The 21,638-nt window shown below is 44.6% G+C and overlaps 1 long non-coding RNA gene across 1 annotated transcript in view; it reads right to left on the minus strand.

Annotated features, from left to right (window-relative positions):
- Window positions 1–279: 279 nt before the first annotated feature.
- The window catches only part of LOC131906010 (uncharacterized), a 50,899-nt gene continuing 29,540 nt past the window's right edge, over window positions 280–21,638 (minus strand). Inside the window, exons 2-3 of the long non-coding RNA XR_009378094.1 lie at window positions 3,719–3,793; window positions 280–462 (exon numbers count right to left, since the gene is read on the minus strand). This is a non-coding gene — a long non-coding RNA (uncharacterized LOC131906010). The remainder of the gene's footprint in view (window positions 463–3,718; window positions 3,794–21,638) is intronic.

Consider the following 21,638-nt stretch of genomic DNA (forward strand, 5'->3'; position numbering starts at 1 on the left):
TGCAAGTGTCATCAAACACAAGACAAACACCTGTTCTTGCTGACATTTTATACCCTGTACCCATCATCTCCCCAGTGCCCCCTTATCCTGTAAATACATGGAAGGAACAAGAACTTTTTATTTCTTAATTTATTTGAGACCGAATTTCCCATGTAGACCAGGCTGGCCTTGAATATATGATCCTCTGTCTCAGCCTCTGGAGTCCTGGGGCCACAGGTGTGTAGCCACTGTGCCCAGCAGGAAGTTTGTTCACAGGGAAAGTGATGGTCAGTGACTCAAAGTCCCCCTTGTCCTTATAGCCCCTGGCCTCCTTCCTTCCTTTCTTCTCTCGTTCATTCACACATTTATTGGCTCCTGACTGAAGACAAGGTGATCTGTGAGATCCTGGGGATAACAAGGCGTGCATCTTGCTCTCCAGAGTCTCAAGTTGAGGCCTTCCGTTCTATTCTCCTGTTGCTCCACCTGGGGGTGGGGGGCAGGACGGATATGTTGGGAATCCAGACAGCCTTGCCCCCCACTATGAAGTTTGTTCTGGTGAATTACCATGGGGCATCTCCCCCTGCCTTCTTTTGGCTGTCTTCCTGATTCCTGTACCCACATCCCTACACAGACACCTTTTGACCCATAAGGATAAGGTTAAGGGAGAGGTGGAAAGTTAGCTGGTTGATTTCAACTTCCCAAACCACCCATAGGCAGGGGGAAACACACAGACAAAACATTGCCATCATGAGTCAAATCCATGTTCTCCAATTTAAAGATCGAGCTTCATCTGTGGATCCCGGAGAGACTGGGGAGGGTGGACACGGTACCCCCAGCATGCTGGATCCCATTAATAACCAGACTATTCCATTAATAACCAGACTATTCCATGAATTCTTTTCTGAAAATCTAAAAACTGTTGATATTTTCATTGTTTTTAGGAAATCATGTGTGCTTCCAGGAGACCCATTACCAAGAACGGATTCTAGCTATGGGCTCTGGGAGATGATGTATCACCACAGGCTGAGGTCACTCTGGTTGGGGGGTACCAGGAACTTAGGGAGGCCTATGTATGTATGGGACACAGAAGACTGTAGGTATGTAAGGGGCAGGACATATGTCACAACTTTCTCTTTCTGTTCTGGATGGCTATGAATTGAAAACTGCTTTTAAAAATTAAGTCTAATACCGGGTAGGGGTGGCGCATGCCTTTAATCCCAGCACTCAGGAGGCAGAGGCAGGTGAGATCCAGGAAAGGTGCAAAGCTACACAGAGAAATCCTGTCTCAAAAAACCAAAAAAAAAAAAATTAAGTCCATTAATAACAATAACATATTCACATGCTTACTGTTAAAACAAAAACCTGTAGAAAATACAAAGAGGAAAATAAGAATCAGCCAGTATTCTCCTGTCTCCAGTGAAGGAGGAGAAGGATGAGATTTAGCCATACCCATGTGTCGTGTCCAAATATCTATAACTAGGGTTGGTAGTATACATGTATTTTTCTACTAATATTGGCCTACATAGTTTCTAACAGCTGCATACTATTGCAGGTATGGTAGTCTTAAATTTAATGGCCATTTAGGACTTTTTTCCCTAACATAAATGATGTTCCACGGAATATGTTTGAATGTTTATATTTTTGCATATTGAAATTACTTTTGAACCTATGCGTCTTTCCACTCCATAGTACATCTTAGAGGATGATGTCATGAGCTGTGCTTAATATGTCTTGTATGAGGTAGTTCTTTTTTACATGGAGTATAGGTGTAGGTAGAGTCCCGAGGTGTTCTAGTTCTAATATTCCATTAGAATAAGATAGGAAAAAGATTTGAATATGACATAGTGACTATCACATATACCAGTGGTTCTCAAGCTATGGGTCATGACCCTTATGGCAAACCTCTATCTCCAAAAATATTTACATTACAATTCATAACAGTAGCAGAGTTACAGTGATGAAGTAGCAATGAAAATAATTTTATGGTTGGGAGTCACCACAGCGTGAGGAACTGGATTAGAGGGTGGCAGCATTAGGAAGGGTGAGAACCGCTGATATAGGCGATGGTCTATACCCAGTCCATGCTCACGTTCAGGGCCTATACACAGTCCATGCTCATGTTCAGGGCCTTATACACAGTACATGCTCATGTTCAGGGCCTTATACACAGTACATGCTCATGTTCAGGGCCTATACACAGTACATGCTCAAGTTCAGGGCCTATACACAGTACAAGCTCACTAGACAGCAGCTAATTTGACATGACTGGTGTTGCTTCTTTTGATTAGCCCAGCTCTCTTTCCTGAGAATGGTGTGAGGTGTGGGGTAACCCAGACAACAGAAGAGGCAAAGGAAATCACATTTCCCCCCTCTCTTTTACTTTTTGAGATAGGGTCTTAGGTAGTAAAGGCTGGCTTCAAACTTGCTATGTAGTCAGGGATAGCCTTGAACTTCTGATCCTCTTGTCTCTGCCTCCTGAGCTCTGAGACTGTAGGTAGGTCACTCCCATGGGTTTATTTGGTGCTGGGCATGGACCCTAAAGCTTTGTTCATGCTTGGCAAGCACTCTACCAACTGAGCTTATGTTGCCAGCCAAGAACTACATTTCTATGCATTAAAGGTTTTGAACATTGGGTCTGGAGAGATGGCTTAGCAGGTAAGAACACTTGCTGCTCTTTCAGAGGACCTGGTTTGGTTCCCAGCACCCACACAGTGGCTCCCAACCATATGTCACTCCAGTTTCAGGGAATACAACAACCTCTTACCTCCAAGGGCACTGCATGCATGTGGTACACATACATACATGTAGGCAAATACTCACATATATACAAAATAAAAATAAATCTTTAATAAAAAGGTTGAAAAACCATAACAGATTTTTTTTTCACTCTGTTTGTGGCTATGAGTTCTAAAAACAAATCATCACCAAAGAAGCCAGCCCACTTGTCCATCTTGTTTAGGCACACAGTAGATACTAAACAGAGATATGTACCACCCACCCAGTGGTAGTCATAATAATGGTCTTCTCATCTTTGATGAATCAAGGGAGCGTAGTTTTTCTGGAGTTTGGCTCACTATTAACTCATCTTTCAGAGTAAGGAAGATGGCTCACTGAGTAAATCACTTCCTAAATAAGCATGAGGATCTGAGTTCAAATCCCCAGAAACCACATAAACCAGGCATAGCAGTACACATCTCGAATCCCAGTGCTTGTAAGGTGAGATCCAAGGCAGACAGGGTAATCCAGGAAGCTTGCAAAGCACAAGGTGAAGGAAAACACTTAAGGTTATGCCCTGACCTCCACACACACTACTGCACTTATATACATGAGAAAATATATAAAGCACTCAGCAATGTCACAGACACAAAACAAATGCCCAGGAAAGGACAACTGTGGCTGTAATATGAAATTGCTTTAAACACACAGAGACACACAGACACAGACACACACACACACACACACACACACACACACACACACACACACACCCTCAAAGTGAATGCCAGTCAGATCTCAGGGCTTCAGTGAATATTCTACAGATGTATGTTATTCCCTTTAACTGCTAACTCAGTTCTGCCTCATCTGCCCTGCCAATCGTGAGGCCATGTGTGATTCCGCTTTTTGACATGATTTTGAACCCCGTCTTCAGGAAAAACAATCATTGCTGTTGATTTGAATTCAGACATGTGTCTCTGGTTTTTGTGCTGTTTTCTCCGTCCATCCCCCACTCAGTCCTCACCCCAGAGATGAGAAGATGTCAGATTCCGTAAGGATAGTTCTGGGCTGCTGGAAGAAATGAGTTGATTTCAGTGACCTTAGATCAGAAATCAGAAAAAAAAAGTTACATGAAGTGAGAGAAATTAAGGAAATTAAGAATATGTGTTTCTATACACACCTATTGTTTGTATCTATAATTGAAATGATCAAAAACTGTTCTTTGTCTTTAAACAAAAATGGAAAAGATTATGCTAAATTTGGTAATAGGAATATTAGAAATAATAGAAAAATATTTTCCCTGGAATCTCATTGACCCCCCCAAAGAGAAAGCAACCTTGTGATTTATGGAACCCCTCCCACATGAAACCTTCAGGAGCTCCTTCAGAAATACAGAAAGACTTTGGGATTCAAATGTTGTCTTATCTCACAGACACTTAATTATAAATAATAATGGTTATCATTTATTAAGTCCTTATTGAGTGCCTGGTACTGTACTAGGTCCTTTGTACAAGAAAGTTAGTATTTGTTAAGTACCTACTGTGTGCCAGATTTTGTTCTAAAGGCTCACAATGCAGTAGTTGAGAAAGACTAGGCTTTCTCTGTAAGCTTCTATTCTAGTAAGAGCAGATGATCTTCAACTTAAAAAAAAATCTTACATTCATTGTGTGTGTGTGTGTGTGTGTGTGTGTGTGTGTGAGAGAGAGAGAGAGAGAGAGAGAGAGAGAGAGAGAGAGAGAGAGAGAGAGAGAGAGAGAGATGTCGGGAGGTCAGAGGAACTGTGGGAATTGGTTCTCCCCTTCTACCATAAGGGTCCTGGGGATCTAACTCAGGCAGTCAGCTTGGTGGCACGTGCCTCAACCGACTGAGCCATCCCACCAGCCCATCCTCCAGTTTATAAACACACAAAAAGATAGCAAGTTTTACACAGAGAATCAAAACTCCTAAGAGACAGTGAATGTATTAAGAAAGGCCTCTGAAGGGAGTACAATTAATTAATTGTGGTTTTTTTTTTTGAGACAAGTTTTGCAATTTATTGAAGACTGGCCTTTGAACTCACAACTCTCCTTTCCTCGCCTGCTAAGAGCTAGGGTTACAGATGTACAAAACTATACCTGGCGAAATCAAAATCTTAGAGAAAGGAGGAGCCACCCTAATGAATTTTATCCATGTGAGAACACAGCTCTGTTGCTATGGGAAAATGAAGCTGAGGGCAGATGGTTTCTTAACGGTAGCACCATGGTTCCAGTACTGTCCTTTGTCCACAGAACGTCACTCCGGAGAGTAAGAAGGCCGGGTCCATTTATCAACAAGAGGGAACAATGAGTGTAGGTGGCACAAAGTAGGCGGGAAGGAGGGATGACAGGTGGCTTGGAAAATGTAAGCTCGGAGTTTATTGTTGCAGGTGTGATGGGCCCAAGGAAAATGGGATTGCAAGGGAAAAGTGAGCTGTGTCCCCATGAGCATCAAGGAGCTGGGCCAGGTGGGGAAGAGAGAATGTCCAGAGCTCGCACAGGCAGGGCCAGGTTGCTTGCAGTGGGCTTGACCCCTTCCTTGTCTGTCCCCACAGTCATCACCTTAGAACTTCTGAGTGACAGCTTGTCAATGAATCTTAAAGGGAAACCCTGGGTCGGCTCTCTGTCACTGTAACAAACACCCAAGAAAATCCACTTAGAAGGGAAGAGGTTTATTCTGGCTCGTAGTTCTGGGGTTTTCTGTCCAACACTAGGCAGACCTGCTGTTTTATGAGGTGGAAGGCCACCTCATTACAGGCGTGTGAGGCAGGGCAAACTGTCCACCTCATGACAGGGCCTCTCCTTCAAGGGTACACTCTAGTAGGCAAAAGCCCTTGCTCTAAGCACTCCAAGGTTTCACCACCTCCTTATAGCTGGATTTGAGCCTCCTATATATGGGTGTTTAAAATCCAAAGTGCAGCAAACCAACCGGTCTCTGAGAAGAATTGCCGGGGGGGGGGGGTGCGTTTTGACACCCTGCTTTCTTTAACTCACCAGCTTACTGTTCCAAAGAGCAAACTATGAAAAGAAATTCCTATTGGAGTAGAAATCCCAGCCTTGGCTGGCCAGCTCTGCCTTCTACTGGGGTGTCTTCTTATTTTCTAGACGCTCGTGACCAGGGGTTTTGGAAAAATTCACAATTTCTTTAGAGTTAGGAAGTTTAAAGTTGCTAGTTTTGTTAGATATCCTTGTTTGAACAGAATTGGGAGTGGAATGGTTTCTCCCTAAATGCAGAAATACGGGTGAAGAAATCTAGCAGGAGTGGACAGTGTGCAGCATTCAATTCCAGACACACCTGGACTCTCCATATCTCAGGTCACAATGCCCAAGGCGATGAGGGAGGTCCTGTGCTTTCCACTAAGGCACAGGAATAGCTTCTCTCCATGTCTCTCAGGGACAGACCTGTAAACAGGGGGATTGTTTTTGTTAAAGCACACCTACACATTCTCACTTCTCCTTGATCTGGGGAATCACTTTTGAGGGTGTGAGACCCTCCATGGTGGATTTTAGGGGTATGTAGATGCATGCACATGCATGTGTATGTGGTTATGAGTTTGGTCAAAAATGAAGATACAGGACTGGGGAGATAGCTGAGTCAGAAAAGTGCTTGTTGTACAAGCTCTGGTGCCTAAGTTTAATGGCAGATGTCTGTAATCCCAGTGCTGGGGAGGCAAAGCTAGGAGGATCCGGAGCTTGCTCCCTAGGCAGCCTACCCTACTTGAGAGAGCTTTGGACCAGTGAAAGAGCTTACATCAAAAACCAAGATGGGTGATGTCTGGGGAATGGTAGCAGAAGCTGTACTCTGGCCTCTACATGCATGCACACACTCCTGGACATGCACCTCTCTATATACACTGATGAAGACACGTGGATCCCATCTGTGTTACTTAGCATCTGTGCAGGGCAGTGGGGCTCAAGAACATACATTTTAATAAGTACTGCAAGTACTACATCCAAGCTCCAGAACCTAGTCCAGGTTCGTGGTTCTCTATCTTGGAAACAGATTTATCCTGTGAGATGTAAAGATCTTGATAACTGGACCATATTTTGGACCATCAAATCACCCACTCTAGGTAGAACCTAGCCATTTACAATTCTTAAGTTTCTTAAGTGGCTCTTATGTAATTGAAGTCCAGTGCCTTTCCTGGTGTAAAGTGACAAAAGCCAGTGTGGGGACCTCAGTCCTGAATCAAATCTATGGGAACACAGAAACCCCATGCCCTCAAGAGTTTCCTTCATAGTGTTAGCCCCACTCCGTAACTTTACCCAACAGGTTAATCCCAGACACTTAGAGTTGTCTTACAGCTTGATGCTCACAGGAATCGTTGCGGACCTTAGTGAAAGCCAGCCTCCTGGTCCAAGCTCTGACTACTGCAGCAGGGCTAGGTGAAGCCAGGGGAACAATATCTTAACATGGGAACATCCAATGTTGATAATTCTCAAGAAGGGAACTCGGAGTGCCAAAAAGTGAGAGGGAACACAGGAATGCCTGCACCCTTCCTCAATTTCTAGAGAACAGGATAAATTATACTCCCATAGCCCAGATGTTTTCTTCTGAAGACAAATAACATAGCTGTGCTCTACAGAACCCTGAACATGCTGCCTGTGCATCAGCTCTCTCTGCTGACTAGTGAACTCGGAACTCTGTTATCAAAGGAGCTGCTGTAAGAAAAATGAACCCCGTTGTGCAAATTGTACTCAAATGCTCAGCTGCCTTGAGTCCCCGGTCTCCTGCTTTAATTCTTCTGGTATTCATCAGGAGGCAACTTGGCCAACCTCGCCCTCAAAAGTACTAAGTTTCATCTAGGAAAATAGCACTGATATTTTTTTCTCCACATCCACCAACTAATACTTTTGCTTCTGAACCTGCCAGGGGGATCTGTGGGCACAGGAGGCATGAGAACACAGGGACCACCCAGCAAACTCAGTCATCACAGGAGGAGGAACTCTGTTGGTCATGCCTGCCACTGTGTCTGGCTACCAGTTGGCAACGGTGAGCCACTAACTCGGTCCCTAAGCCAACCCTGAATTCCAGGAAATTCAAGTTCAGTAAATAACTCTGCACAGATCTTTGAGAGAAATGTCAGGGCACCGGTATCCTGGATGGCTCTAAAAATAGTCAGGTGATTACCTTCAAAGCTCTCTTGAGAAGATGCACTTAGCTGCGCACGTGAAGCTGCGAAGGTCTCCTTTGTTTGTTGACAGGAGCTGTCTCTATGGAGTCAGCCACCTTAGGAGTGGGTGTTGGCAACCCAATCAATATTTGGGTACTGTGGAGTTACTATGCCACTGGGTTGACCACAGTTAAAAACAAGGAACGGCCCCTAGTGTGGCTTCTTAGGCCACACTGTTTACTGAACTGATCGTGTCGGGTTTCCTGACTTCAATTTTTGTTCCACTTGTCACGCTTGGCTTGACTACCGTGTGAAGAGTAGTCACCACCTCTTCTCTGTGTGTGCTGGGGCAATCTGTCAAGAGCATCGGCGCTCTAAATGCGGCCTTAAAGAGCTCTCCGCTTCTTCCAGCAAGATCGGAGAACCTAGATGTGAAAGGCATCAGTAGATCAGGGCCGGAGTCCAACCAGTTCAGCAAGTTGCCACCTGTGGTTTAGAACCCACCGGCAGCTTTACTTTCTCTCCTTGGTGCCTTAATTTTCTGTCTTGGCCATAGACACTGAAGTGGCTTGCAGTTATGAAAAGTATGAAATTATGTTTGTCTCAAATAGTTGGCTAGGTTCTTCATCAGCCCACCACAGGTGTGAATATTTGTTTATTATCCAAACATAGCAAAGTAAACAGTCACATTTTGCACACCCCTTTCCCCATACAATGCCTCGAATATTTTCTTTGTGATGGTCAATGACTTCATTTAACTTCAAAAACAGCCGGAATGGAAAGGAAGGGCTGGGGGACTTGAAACTGTTTGTACAAGGTCTGAAGTGAGTGATGGCTAGGCTAAGCCGGGCCCAGAGTCCTGACATTTTGTCAGCTCCCCAAGGAGGCAGATGCAATGTCCACGACTCACCTGCCATGTGCTGATAGAAAAACAACCCCTGTTATGCATAGATTTTAAGGCCACACACGTGACCTTTAACCCCAGAACCTTTCCAGAGTTTTCCGCTGGGTATCAAAATTCTTTCAAATATTTCCAGCTGGGCATCTCCTTGAGCTGTAATTGCAGCTCAGCATTTTCACATTGGTGGCTATTGTTGAAGGAATATTTTCCCTCCCCCATGGCAGGGACCATTTGGTGAAATCTCACCAGTAGCTGGGGCGGGGGGGGGGGGGTTGCTAGGATTGTTAAAGCTTACTTAAGCCTTTTGCTTTCCAGTTGAATCCTAGTGTCCCGTAAAGGGAATATTTTTGTGGCCACTCAAATTCCGATCCTCATGTCAGGTTCCTAAAGCCCCTGAAGGATCCTGGGAGACAAACAACTTTTCCTTGCTGTGAAGTTCAGTGTCTTGACAACAGAGTGGAAACTCAGACACCCTGACTCTAAGAACTGGTGCTAAAAACACACACACACAAAAGACCTAGTAACTGAATTTCAGGGCAAAGTACAAATCTTTTGATTGATATTTTCTACTAACCTGATTAAAACCATCAAAGATTACTAAAAGAGGAATTTTGGGGGCATACCCAATAAGTAGCAATACCCAATAAATAGCAACATGGGACATATCCAGGGGAAAGAATTCGGGCCTAAAACAATATATTTTCCACAAATAGAAAGGGATCATAGAGCAAACAAACGTATCTGTTGAGTTAATTCAGAGAACTAATTGGAGAATTGGAGAGAAAAGAAAAACTGCCTACAATTGTCAGTCACGCTCCAGCAGGGTCTAGGAGTCTTGGTTTGGTGACACTGTCTCTTGAGATAAATTAGAACTGCCATGGACTGTGTCACAAGGCAACAGCCCTCTCGAACTTTCAGTGAAGCTGAATATTTCCATGGTTCCTTCTGAGGATGGTTCATTTATTTTTCTGGTTTCTCAGACTGTCAGACCAAAAGACCTCAACATTTGCTGTGCACATGGGTGCTCATACTCCATAGAAATTTCCACTGAAGTGAGCTAAAAATAGCCGAATGAAAGGAAAGTGGTGGGCTCTATCTTTGGAACTATTAACATCATCGTTTCTTTCATTCAGGGGAACAATGAAACAGAGAGGCAGATGGTTTCCCTCCCAGGTTACAAAATTCGTAAGTGACAAATCCTTCACTTCTTTAATGCCCTGGTACAAAATTTAGGGCCAGTCTAGAATGTCTAGCTCCTCTAGACACTGTTCTGTCTTGAGGATTCAATATACTAAGTTTCAAAGTCTGTGGTAGTCTAGAAATAAAGTAGACTCATATTTACATTTCTGAAATGTACCCCCCACATACACATACACGAGTTGTCCCTCAGTATCATAGGGGTTCGTTTTAGCACCTCTGCAGATGGCAATCCACTGGTGATTAAGTATCTTTCATGAAATGGCAGTGTTTGTAATAGCCTATGTACATCCTCCTACCATCTTTAAATCATCTTCAGATAATCTGTAATACCAAATGCCATGTAAGTATCAATTATATTGCATTTTTAGAGAATAATAAGAAAAAATTGTACACATGAAATAGAGACACAGTTGTGTGTGTGTGTGTGTGTGTGTGTGTGTGTGTGTGTGTATTTATCTGTGTGTTGGGGCCTGTGAGTGGATGCACATTTACAGATGAAGGTTCATGTGCCTATGTGCTTGGAAGCTAAAGATCATCAACCTTCGATCAGCCCATCCATCTACCCTTCCCTCACTGATCCAGAGCTTGCCAAGAAGGCTAGCTTGGCTAGCCAGGGGACCTCAGTGACTCCCTCTTCTCTGCTCCCCTGCCACTGGGACTGTCAATATGTGCCACTACAGCTTGGTTTCTTTTTAGAAGAGTTCTGGGGAATCAAACTCATGTCTTCATGCTCGTAAAACAAGCACTCTACCAGACAGTCCTCTGCCCCAGACACAATTTTTCCAAATACTGTTTTCTGTACTTTTAAAAATTGTTTTGAATTGAAATAAGATTATGTCACTCTCTTTGTTCCCTTTCCTCCCTTTATCCCCTCCCCCTCCAGATGTCTTCCCTTGATCCCCTTGTGTGCACCCCGCCATTCTCAAGTTGATATTCTACTGGGGTTGGTTGAAATCCTAGATGCAGAACTCATAGGTATGAGGGTCAAGAGCAGACATAAATCCCACTAAAATATAAAATAATGATTAATCAGAGTAGTAATCATAGAAATATATGCCGATACAGCAAGTATCATTTCACACACAATTATGAAGTGCTGTCAGTAGTGATGATAAATACTATGGCATAATGGAAACAGACTTGGAGTGAACACAAATGTATATGACTTCTTAGAGGCGTGGCTTGGCAACATCTAGCCATGGTAAAGAGGCCTGTGCAGTATGACCCAAGGGTTTCAGTGGTAGGTTAGTCCAGAGCAACTCTTACTCAGGTGCAAGAAGAATGTTCACTGAAGCAATGCTTGGAGTTGAGAGAAATCAGAAATGACTGACTATTCTCCAAGGGGCAAAATGATACAATGTATATTTGTATATTGAAAACTATGTGGCAAAGTCACATGAACACTACACATATTCAAGCATATGCAACATACAGGCACATATGCAAACACATTTATATGTGCACACAGAGTCAGGCACACGTGCAAACACACACAAACACATGAAAGTACACAAACATATACATGCTCGCACACGTGAGTATACACACACAAACACACACATGAACATATGAACTGCCAGACACACATGCATAGACAAGTATGCACACACACACATGCATGCTTCTTGACTCACAATACAATTATGTCCCAGTGAACTCATTTTAAGTTCAAAAACTCTAAGTCAAAATATACTCAAACTGCCAAATATCATAGCTTAGCCTAGCCTGTCGGAAACAGGCTCAAAACACATATGTTGGCCTATCACTGTGCACACTCACCTAGCTTAGTCAAGTTTAACATTTAACAGTCAAGTTCAACAATAAAGGCATATTATGGTAAAGTAAGCGGCGTACCACGTATATGACATTTATAAACATGGCGCACGACATCTAAGCATTGAGGTACAAAGAACAAAATCAGAATTAGGCTTAGCAGTGACAAACCTCTGATTGGGACAGCGAAGACTGTCCAGGAAGGAGTAGGGAGGGAATGGGCTGTGTGGATTTGTAAAGAGAGCAGCAACAGTGCTGTAGGAAGCTTAAGATCATTGGTAAAAAGGCATCAGCATGCTGCCTTAGTGCTCACTTAGGTGTCCAAAATACTGATTAAGTTAAAGGAAAGGATTTTCCCCTTCAAGACCACCTGGCTCCGTCCTAGCTTCCCCTGCGCCCTGTGCTTTCAACATCAAATAGAGATGAACTCTCTCATACACCATCTGCACTTCCCCGTCCATCCTTCCCACAGGGCCCTTCTGTGGTCGATATATTGTGCACCCCAATAATCTTATCTGGGGGTCAGAGAACAGAACAATCTTAACCTGAGTTATTTTCTTCTTTCTTGGCTAACCTGGATCCACAATCAATATCTTGGAGCCTTGGTGGCATCTGTCTTGCCTAACCCCACACATTGTCCCCTCTAATCCTGGCCCAGTCTGAATGATGCTACTAGAAAACTGTGGCACAGTCCTTACCCCAGCAGCTCAAATCCATAATTTCCATAGCAGCTGGGCTCTGGGACCTGATGTTAATCCAAACCCAAGAGTTCTAATCTACTACTGGTGAGACTGATGTTAATTCTTTCCAAGAGTGCTGCCCCATGACCCAAATAGCTCCCTTGAAGATGTCCCTACCTTAGTACTGTTATATTAGAGAATTAAGCCTCCTCATGAATCGTAGTGGGAACAAACCTCACTCAAAGCATTACAGAGTGTGGGTGAAGGTTCTACTCTTTAAAATCCTTACCATGGGGGTTGTGGGACAAAGCTGTAACACGAATCTCAAAAGGTCTTATTAAATAAAAACTCGGAGTCAGATATTGGGGTTAAAACCCAAGAGATCAGAGGAATAGGAAAAGCCACAGCTAACCTCACCTCACCAACTCCACAGCTTCCAAAAAGACCTACTTCCTGTATACCCATGCCTATATACCTTTCTGTTCTGCCAACTCATTTCCTCTCTGCCCAGGTACATCACTTCCTCTTCCAGCCCAGCTCTGTCACTTCCTGTCTGTCTGTGCAGACCTCCAGACCTCCTTGGTTAACTAGTGTTGGAATTTAAGGCGTGTGCCACCATGCCTGGCTCTGTTCCCAGTGTGGCCTTGAACTCACAGAGATCCAGACAGATCCCTGCCTCCCGAGTGATGGGATTAAAGGCGTGTGCTACCATTGCCTGATTTCTGTGTTTACTATAGTGGCTGGCTTTTTCCTCTGATCCTCAGATAAACTTTATTGGGGGACACAGATAAAATATCACCACACAAAGCTCTGTTTCCTCCCATCTTATCCTGTGCTACCCAATTGGATTCTCACATTGTCTCCCCCATTGAAGCCCACCCCCAGGCCCACACATTGTTCACCTAAGCATATTCCTGCTCCTTTGTTCTTTGCATGCTTGCCTGCTCATTTTCAAATATCTTCTTGTCAGCCAGCCTGGTCCTCCTTATCATCTCCTCAGTAGCACCACTCTGACATCTTGATGGAAATTGTTACAACCTGACTTAGAAGCCATTTCTCCCACCAGTGGACTGGGGCCCCCTTGAAGGGAGGCATCATACTTATTCTGTTTAACACAGACTAGCGGGGCAGAGGCATGCTCTTAACTCCTGTTGCAGTCTCAGAGGAGGGCCTCCCCATCCCCAAGATCACCCAGTGCAGAAGGAGAAATAGCACTCTTTTTGCACATCTGGGGTTTTGATGCAGGGTCACCCTTAGAGCCAGATGCTGCCCCTGGGCCTTACCTCATAGAAATTGCCTCACAGCAGTTCTCATGCTGCCCTGGGTCTATGTACCCTCGGTGTATTTGCTCCATATGCACAGAAAGCAATTGGGAAATAGTAGTTGAAAGAGTCAACAAGTCTTTGCAAGCTTGAAAAGCGTAACCTTAGGAAATCAAATTCACAGTATCTAAGTCAGCATGAAGGCTGGGGAGGCGGCTCAGTGAGTAAGGTATAAGCATGAAGACCTGCGTTCGAGCCCCAGCACCTACATAAAAAGCTGGTGTGGCGATGTGTTCCTGTAGTTATTGAAGGGACTCTAGCCGGCCTGATCATGGCAAACACAGCTCTGGCAGGCCTTGCCCTTCTTCCCACTTCCCTCTGCTTTGCTAAAAACCATTAGATTACATCCCTAAAGCTAGCCACCAAGGTCTGTTTCTTTATTTGGCCATTTCCTCCTCCTGAGGCTGACTAACAAGGCCCAGCTATCAAAATATTTAAGTCCAGCAATCAAAAGCCCCCTTTTGGCTGCCCTAATTAACATGCCCAATTAAAATTAAACACCTCATTCTAACACAGGCTTTCCCATTTTACCTTTATAAACTATCATTTATCTTTAAGCCATGCCTGTCTCCTGTGGATGCCCAAATTACTCAGGGTCAGAGAATCTGAGCTTGCTTTACCCAGCAGGGCTGCATAATGGGATGATTTGACCACGGGTGTGGTTACCAGGTGTTTGGAAGAGTCTACACTTGGCAATGTGGTGTGCTTTGATCTAGCAAGGGGGAGGTCTTTTGCCCCGCCCGTTGACATTGTTATAAAAAGCCCTTTTGAAGAAGCAGAAGGGGGCCGCAGAAGGGACTGTTGGGTTTTGATTCAGGTCCTCCCGAAGCTACCCTGTGTTTCTGTCTTTCTCCTCTTCGATATATTTTTATCTAATATTTTCTTATCCCTCTCTCCTCCTCATAAGAACCCTTCAAAAGGTGGGAGCAGGTACCCCACAGTCTCCTCTCCATCCAGAGGCAGTCCTTTGTCCCTCTGGAGCAAATATCCTTCCTCTCCCGTGTTCCTTTTTCCTTCTCCCTCGTGCTCTATCTCCTGTCTTTGTCTCCTTCTCCCTGCCCTTTGTCCCTCTAGGGCAAATAAATCTCCTTTGTGCTGAGAACTTGATCTTGGGGTATCTTATGCCGAATAGCAGTCCCTTCGATGACAGTGCTCGAGAGACATAGACAAATGGCCCACTGACTGGTCCCAGAGCCCACGAAGAGACTTTGACTCAAAAGGCAAAAGAGGATGGCGCCCACAGGCTAGGTTGAGTGCTGTCTTCCATGTGCACTGGCACAAACATACACATAAACTAGGAAGAAGAAATCAGCTAAAGCTTAGTTATTTCCTCTTTCCTCAAGATCTGCTCCCTACACGGCCAGCAACGCTTTGTCTTCAGCAGAGTGCGGCAGGCAACCTTCATACTCAGAGCAGAGACTTGCACAGGGAGAGTGGTTGTGGAAGGGAAACTGATTCTAGAAGAAATGGGTGAATTACTTAAGCTTTTCAAGACATAACCCAGGAGTCCTCAATCCATTATAGGACAAATCACAAGACTTTGAGCACATGGGACAGCCTATCCCTGTGACAGTATGACACTATACTGCAGGACACAGAGCAGTAGTTATTTCAATTCTGTGAGGTAAATTAGATAAAATCTACAGTTAAGGAAGCCAAGCCCTGGAGAGAAGAATCAGTCTTGCTTGTGTGCGTGAGTCATATGCCTGTGCTTCCCCTGGCAAGCGTGCTCTGTCCTTTTTCTCCTGGGCAGCCTTGTCTTCCACACTCACAATGAAACATGAAGAGAACATATGAGCAGTGTGGGTGTTTCTGCTGCTCTGTATCAACAAGACTGAGTCCTTTAGAGGAGATATACAAGCGGGGCTGCCTTGGACCCCGGCCAGGGTCATGGTACCGGGAGAAGCAATGGTGAAGGTCATGTGTGGAGATATGTGAGCATCACATTGGGTCAGCCAGGTGTGGGTGGAGTGTGCAAGTCTGTGCCCTTCCTTACACTGGTTTACATGTGCCCTTCCTTACACTGGTTTACATGATCCGTCCAGAAATAGTACAAGATAGGGTCCCTTGTTATCTGCATTCCACCTGTGAAGACATCGACCCCCCCAGAGAAGTTAGTGATACACCTTAATTATAGCTAGGATTTTATTGCTTTTGTTTTACTTGTGTTTGTTCAAGACAGGGTCTTGGTGTGTAGCCCTGGTTGCCCTGGTACTTGCAATGTGGCCCAGGCAGACTCTGAGCTCACAGTGATCCCACTGTCTCAGCTGCCTCAGTGCCAAAATTGCAAGGGTGAGCCTGGCTCACAGTCTGGATTGTAACCTAGCTCTACATACTGGGAAACTTTGTGTTCATGACCAATGTTATGTCCTCCCCAGCTTCTAGGGGGCATGACAAAGAGAAAGCGTTACTCTGGAGATAGGATTATAGCGAGGCATCTTCGTTTTGTTTACTTTTGAGACAGGGTCTAAGGTAGCCTAACCTGGCCTCAGACTTACAGTCCAGATGAGGAGGATTGTAAATTTCTGATCATTCAGCCTTCACCTCCTGAGTGCCAGGGCTATGGGTATACCCTACCACGTTGGGTTTTGGGGGGTGCCGATGGGTCTTAACATAGGGATTTGTGTGTGCTAGGCAAACACTCTATCAACTGAGCTCTGTCCCCAGCACCTGCAGGGACGCTTTCTTATAGGTTGACATACAGCAATGAGATAGCCCATCTCTGACAGTCCCCAGGTATAAAGGAACAAGGAGACAGCCCTCTCTACAGCTGCCCCTAGGTGTACAATAAAGGAGAACTCTCAGAGCTTCAGAGAAAATATGTTCTTTTGCTTTTTCATTTGAGCAAACAATAAAAAACATGAGCTTGTGGCATAGATGCCGGGAAGTAAAGGAAAGAGCCAGGAAGAAACAGTAAGAAAATGGTAACCACTAAACTGTTCTAACGAGTTTACTGAATGCTTAGAGTAGTTGATGGTTGCTTGTGGCTGTGGCAGCTTTTGACACAAGCAGGGCCTGGTTGGCTTTTTTAACAATGGGTAATTATCTTCCCAAGCTGGAGTGGCTTCTCATTAAGGAAACCTCATAAAGAGAACTCAGATGGCAACCTGCGTGCTCTCACCAGGAGGACAGATACCTTTTCCACCTGCCAGGCTTTGCTGCTCAAAGCGAGGCCCCTCCCCTGTCCATGCTGTCCAGGTAAACAGGCACATTGGAGCCAGAGTCTGCTTTCTTAACCGGAACCCTGGGAGAGTTTTAGGTGCATTAAATCCCGAGGGACACTACCCTTGAGTATCTTGTACCTTCTTGGCAACTTGGTGAAACCTATTCATCCATCAGTCCTTGGTTCAGCAATGCCCAGACACTTACTCACACACTCCTTTCTCCCTTCCCCTGGAACTTTTATGTTGCTGGCAGTCTGTTACCAATCGTGCACACAGAACTCTTTGTACATCCTGTCAGTCGGTGTCCCTCCACAAGAGGTTCTAGAAAGCCCAGGGCGACCCAGTTGTTATAATTACTCAGCGAAAGTCTTTCTTGGCCAATGGTCTTTAAATACTTCTTTGCACAGTGAGATTGTTAGTCCACAAGTCTGTGGGCTGTCTCTCCCCACAGGTTCCGATTCCATGTTTAGTTGGGCCCAATTTACAGTTTTGACAAGGAACACTAAGAGAATTCTAATAGAAACTTCCGGCTCCTGCAGGGAGGGGGAGCAGGAGGGGAGTAGAGGAACAGGAGAGTTGGGGAGGGCAGATCAGATACGAAAAGTAGGAAAATGTCATAATCCAACTCTACTTTGTGTGCTACTTAGAAAAACAACCTTAAAAATGGAAGAGGAAAACTCTGGTCTAGAAACATTTTGTGGGACCTGGAATGCTGAGCTCCTGGTCTAGAGGGCTGCTACCAGGGTCCTTGCTTATTGTAGCGGTCTCTGTCCACCAGGTTCCATGGACATCTCAATCTGTCAGCAAGGCATAGCAGATGTACCTGGACCATATGTCACTACAGATGACAGACAGGTGAGATGTTCTTCCTTTCCAGCGACAGCAGTGAGGTAGTCAGTACTGACGGGCCCCTCTACTGGTGTGCAAGCCTGTCCTGAGCCCTACTCTAATATTCTGGAAACACAGGAATAGATGTCATGTCCACAGGTCTGTGTGAGCGTTGTAATGATATGGGGGATATGTTGATTGTCTCAAGTCACACAGCAGGGCTGAGAGGTGAAGGATGCCTTTTAATGACAGGGAATTAGAGCCTTGGGCCCTTTTATAACTCACTGGGGTCACATAGTTAAGGAGGAGCTGAGTCGGGGAGCAAGACACAGTTAAAATTGCCTGATCTGGAAGCTGTTTTCTGCTTATTATCCGCCAGGTGGTATCATTTTTTTTTTTCAGCTACTCTGTTTCCTCATTTTCCTCAAAATTGCCCAAGGATGAAGAAGCATGAGCTTCCTTCATGTCAATCTGCTGGTTTTCATTCTACTGTCTGCAATGTTAGTGCCACAGGTCACACATGGGTATTTTAATTAAAATTATACCAAGTAAAAAAATTCAATTTCTCAGCCCTGCTACCAGCTTCATCTTAAAAGTGCTTAACAGCTTCCTGTGGTTAGTGGCTCCTGAATTGAACAACATGACTATCCCCCATCATGGAAAGTTCTAGTAGGTAATACTGTCCTACAGCTTGCCTCTTGACTTGCAAGAAAGAATAAATTCCCACATGTTTAAGACTCTGCTGCTTATAGCTGAATCAAACACACACCATAAAATTCTTTTAAAGTGAACACATATCAATTTTACAATATAAAACTAACAGTTTTATATACACACAATTGGACATCAAACATGGATTAAAACAGACAAAAGGATACCCTATAAATAATCTCGTTTGGTTATTTCTTTTTTTAAGAGAAAGAACTATTGTGTCAAAAAATAGAATTTTTTAAAACCATGAGTATATAACAGATCGGGAAAATTATAAACATTTAGATTTATTTCCTTGCTCAAAAGCAGAAGACTGGTACCTAAAGTTTATAAAACCCTCACATGGAATTGACAGAGACCGCACACCAGGTAGGCCCACACATTTCTATGACCCCGTTGTCTATGTCTTCTGCTATCGGGAATACTGAGAGATGTGGTTAACATTCACAGGAGACACTTTTATAAGGATAAGATATGGTCTAGTGCTCCTTAGTTATTCCTCATCTTCTGCTGTTTGCATTTGGGAAATATACAAAAGCACTACATTTTAAATACACCAAGTTAAACTGTACTGTCTTTGAACCTGCAGCTAACTCATGATACCATTGTGTATTTTCAAAGATTAAATATTTCTCATAGTTTTGCGCTACAGCAAGCAAACCAAAGGCTTTCATTGTTGCAAGTCACGTGCGCTGCCAGTTTCCACAAGGCTGTTTATTCTTTGTCAACGTGTGTGGCAGTCAAGAGACCCACTTCCTTTCTTCTGTGAAGGTGACACCTAGGTACATTTTGGCAAATGAGTGTCAGCCACTATGCTCATCTGTCTGAAAAATTCAGCTGATAAAGCCCACTCGACAGGTTGAGGGAACGCAGGGCAAGTAAAGCCAAGGCCCACCGTGGATGATGCCAGCAAGGGAAATCCTCACACTTTCTTTCAGTCAGTCACGAGAAGTAGTCGGTCCTTATGAAGCCAGCACAGATTAAAGACCTACATTGTGTGGCCCTATTGTGTGTGTTTGTGTGTATAAACCTGTGCATATGCACATGTATATGGATGTGTTTAATTTTCTGAGCCATCAAGATTTGACACATGCTGGTTTCATTCATTTCTAGTTTTTAGTTCTATTGCAAGGCAGAGAAGAGCCTTGAAGTGAGAGACAAAACCCAACAAGTATGTTCTTGGCGGGTAGCTGGAGCTTTTGTGGAACCCTTCTGTCACGCTGGTAAGAGGGAGTAGTTTTAGGAGTGGGGTTCACAGGACAGCCCCTAAATTTCATCTTTGCTTGAGACCCAAGGGGAAGATGTTAAGGAAGGAAGGAGGCCAAGAGTCCAAGGTGGAGAAGGTTCCACCCAGGCTCTGTCCCTGACTCTAACTCAGCATTTCAGAGTGGCCTGTGTCTCTCTGTCCACCCTCAGGGGTGTACAAACTCCGGCAACTGTCCCAGTCAGCACAGTGCCTAATCTGACATGCAGGAAATCCTAAAGAGCAGTTTCCATTTTGCTGGCAGCTTCAATGCTGCTCAAAGGGGGTGACCTCTGTAACCCACAGCAACCTTATTCAGCCCTCTTGTCTGGAAGTGCCCCTGCCTCTGCAGGACAACCTTATCCAGCTGCTTCTCTGAGATCTGTTCTTCTAATATATTCCCTCAGGCATGGCTCCTTCCTGACTGGTAACATTCTAGATCGGCTGACATTTCTCTTGCAGAGACCTAGAGCTTTCATGCTGTCTCTCAGGGCTCCTCTCACTCTTGTGAGCATTAACACAACCGAGGGCCCTGGATGGTGAGGAAGCCAACCCAGAAACCCCTGAGAGACAATGGATGCGGGAAAGCCTGAGACACTTGCAGGTTGAATTTTAATGTTGATGAGACCTGCTAGAAACCTTTTTACATCCTTTTCACTCATCCCCAGGACCCTTCATCTGAACTGACCTGCAATGTTAGTTCTCCTCAGTGCTCATCTGAGTCCCAGGACTCCTTCCCCAAAGTCTCTGCTGTGTGACCTTGGCCTCTCTTCAGAGAGCCTTGAGCCTGTCTTCCATAGATGAGGCATCTGTTCTAGAAGGTTCCCCTAGGGCCCCCTCTTTTCTGAAGTTTTCATTACAGATGAAATATTCCTTCTCTGTGTGTACACATTCACATGCATGCATGCACACATGAGGTTGAGTGTGCAATGTGTACTTGTGAAAGCTAGAGCTCAACACTGCGTGCCTTCCTTAATCACCTGCACTTGTTTTTTCTGAGACAGGGTCTCACGGCAAACCTGGAGCTTGCTGATTGAATCTGACTGACCAGCAAACCTCAGGGGTCCCCCTGTCTCTGCTTTGCCAGTGCTAGCTTACAGGCTGCTGTGCCTGGGGAAACAAACTTACATCCTCAAGCTGTATAGCGAGCTCTTCACTGAGCATGCCACTCCCCCAGCCCCTGAAGCATTTCCTCCTCCAGCCCTAACCCGGACTTTGTCTGTGTTGGAAGACATTAACAAATACACACCCCCAAAGCAACTTTCATCCCCTTCTTTGGTGCCTGCTCTGTGGTCCTGCTGACGTATGTACGTTTTATACACGCAAATGTATGCCCAGGTATTATATAATGTTTTGAATACTTTGAAAACTACAGACATCATTTCTGCACATTTGCATTTTGCAACTCCATTCAGGTATCTGTAAGGCTTGTTCAGACAAGGTGGATGAGTGTGTTCTTCAGCGGCAACTAGCACTGCTGTGCAAATCAAAACAGAGATTCACATTTTACTTCCTGTTTTGCACTTGTGATTCCCCGATAGCCTCAGTTACTAAAGACCATAGACCTTGCCTTTTAACAGCTGGGTAGCATCTCTGAAATAGTAATGCCGATAAGAGTGGTTATAGGAACAGCTGTGAGGTACAGTCTGCTGCTTGCCAAGTCTTCTTATTTAATCATGATGGAACTCCAAGAAAGAAGCAGTCAATATTGGTCCTATTTTACTAATGAGAAGTCACAGCGCTTATACAAAATTCAATGTCTTATTTCACCCGTTGTCTGGCAGTAGGATTGTTTCCAGTCACTTGCTAGGAAAAAGATGCAACTGAATCTTTCAGCCTAGGCACAGGTGGGATGGGGAGAGATGGGTAGAGCTATGGCCATAGGGTGTATACACTGCCACACTCGCATCGACCGTCTTACCAACAGACCCTGTGACAAAGAAGCCATTATGTTGTACAATTAATAGATGTTAATAAAAGTGTCTGGGTAGGGG

The sequence above is a fragment of the Peromyscus eremicus genome, chromosome 3 (assembly GCF_949786415.1).
Source record: "Peromyscus eremicus chromosome 3, PerEre_H2_v1, whole genome shotgun sequence".
Classification (NCBI taxonomy): Eukaryota; Metazoa; Chordata; class Mammalia; order Rodentia; family Cricetidae; genus Peromyscus; species Peromyscus eremicus.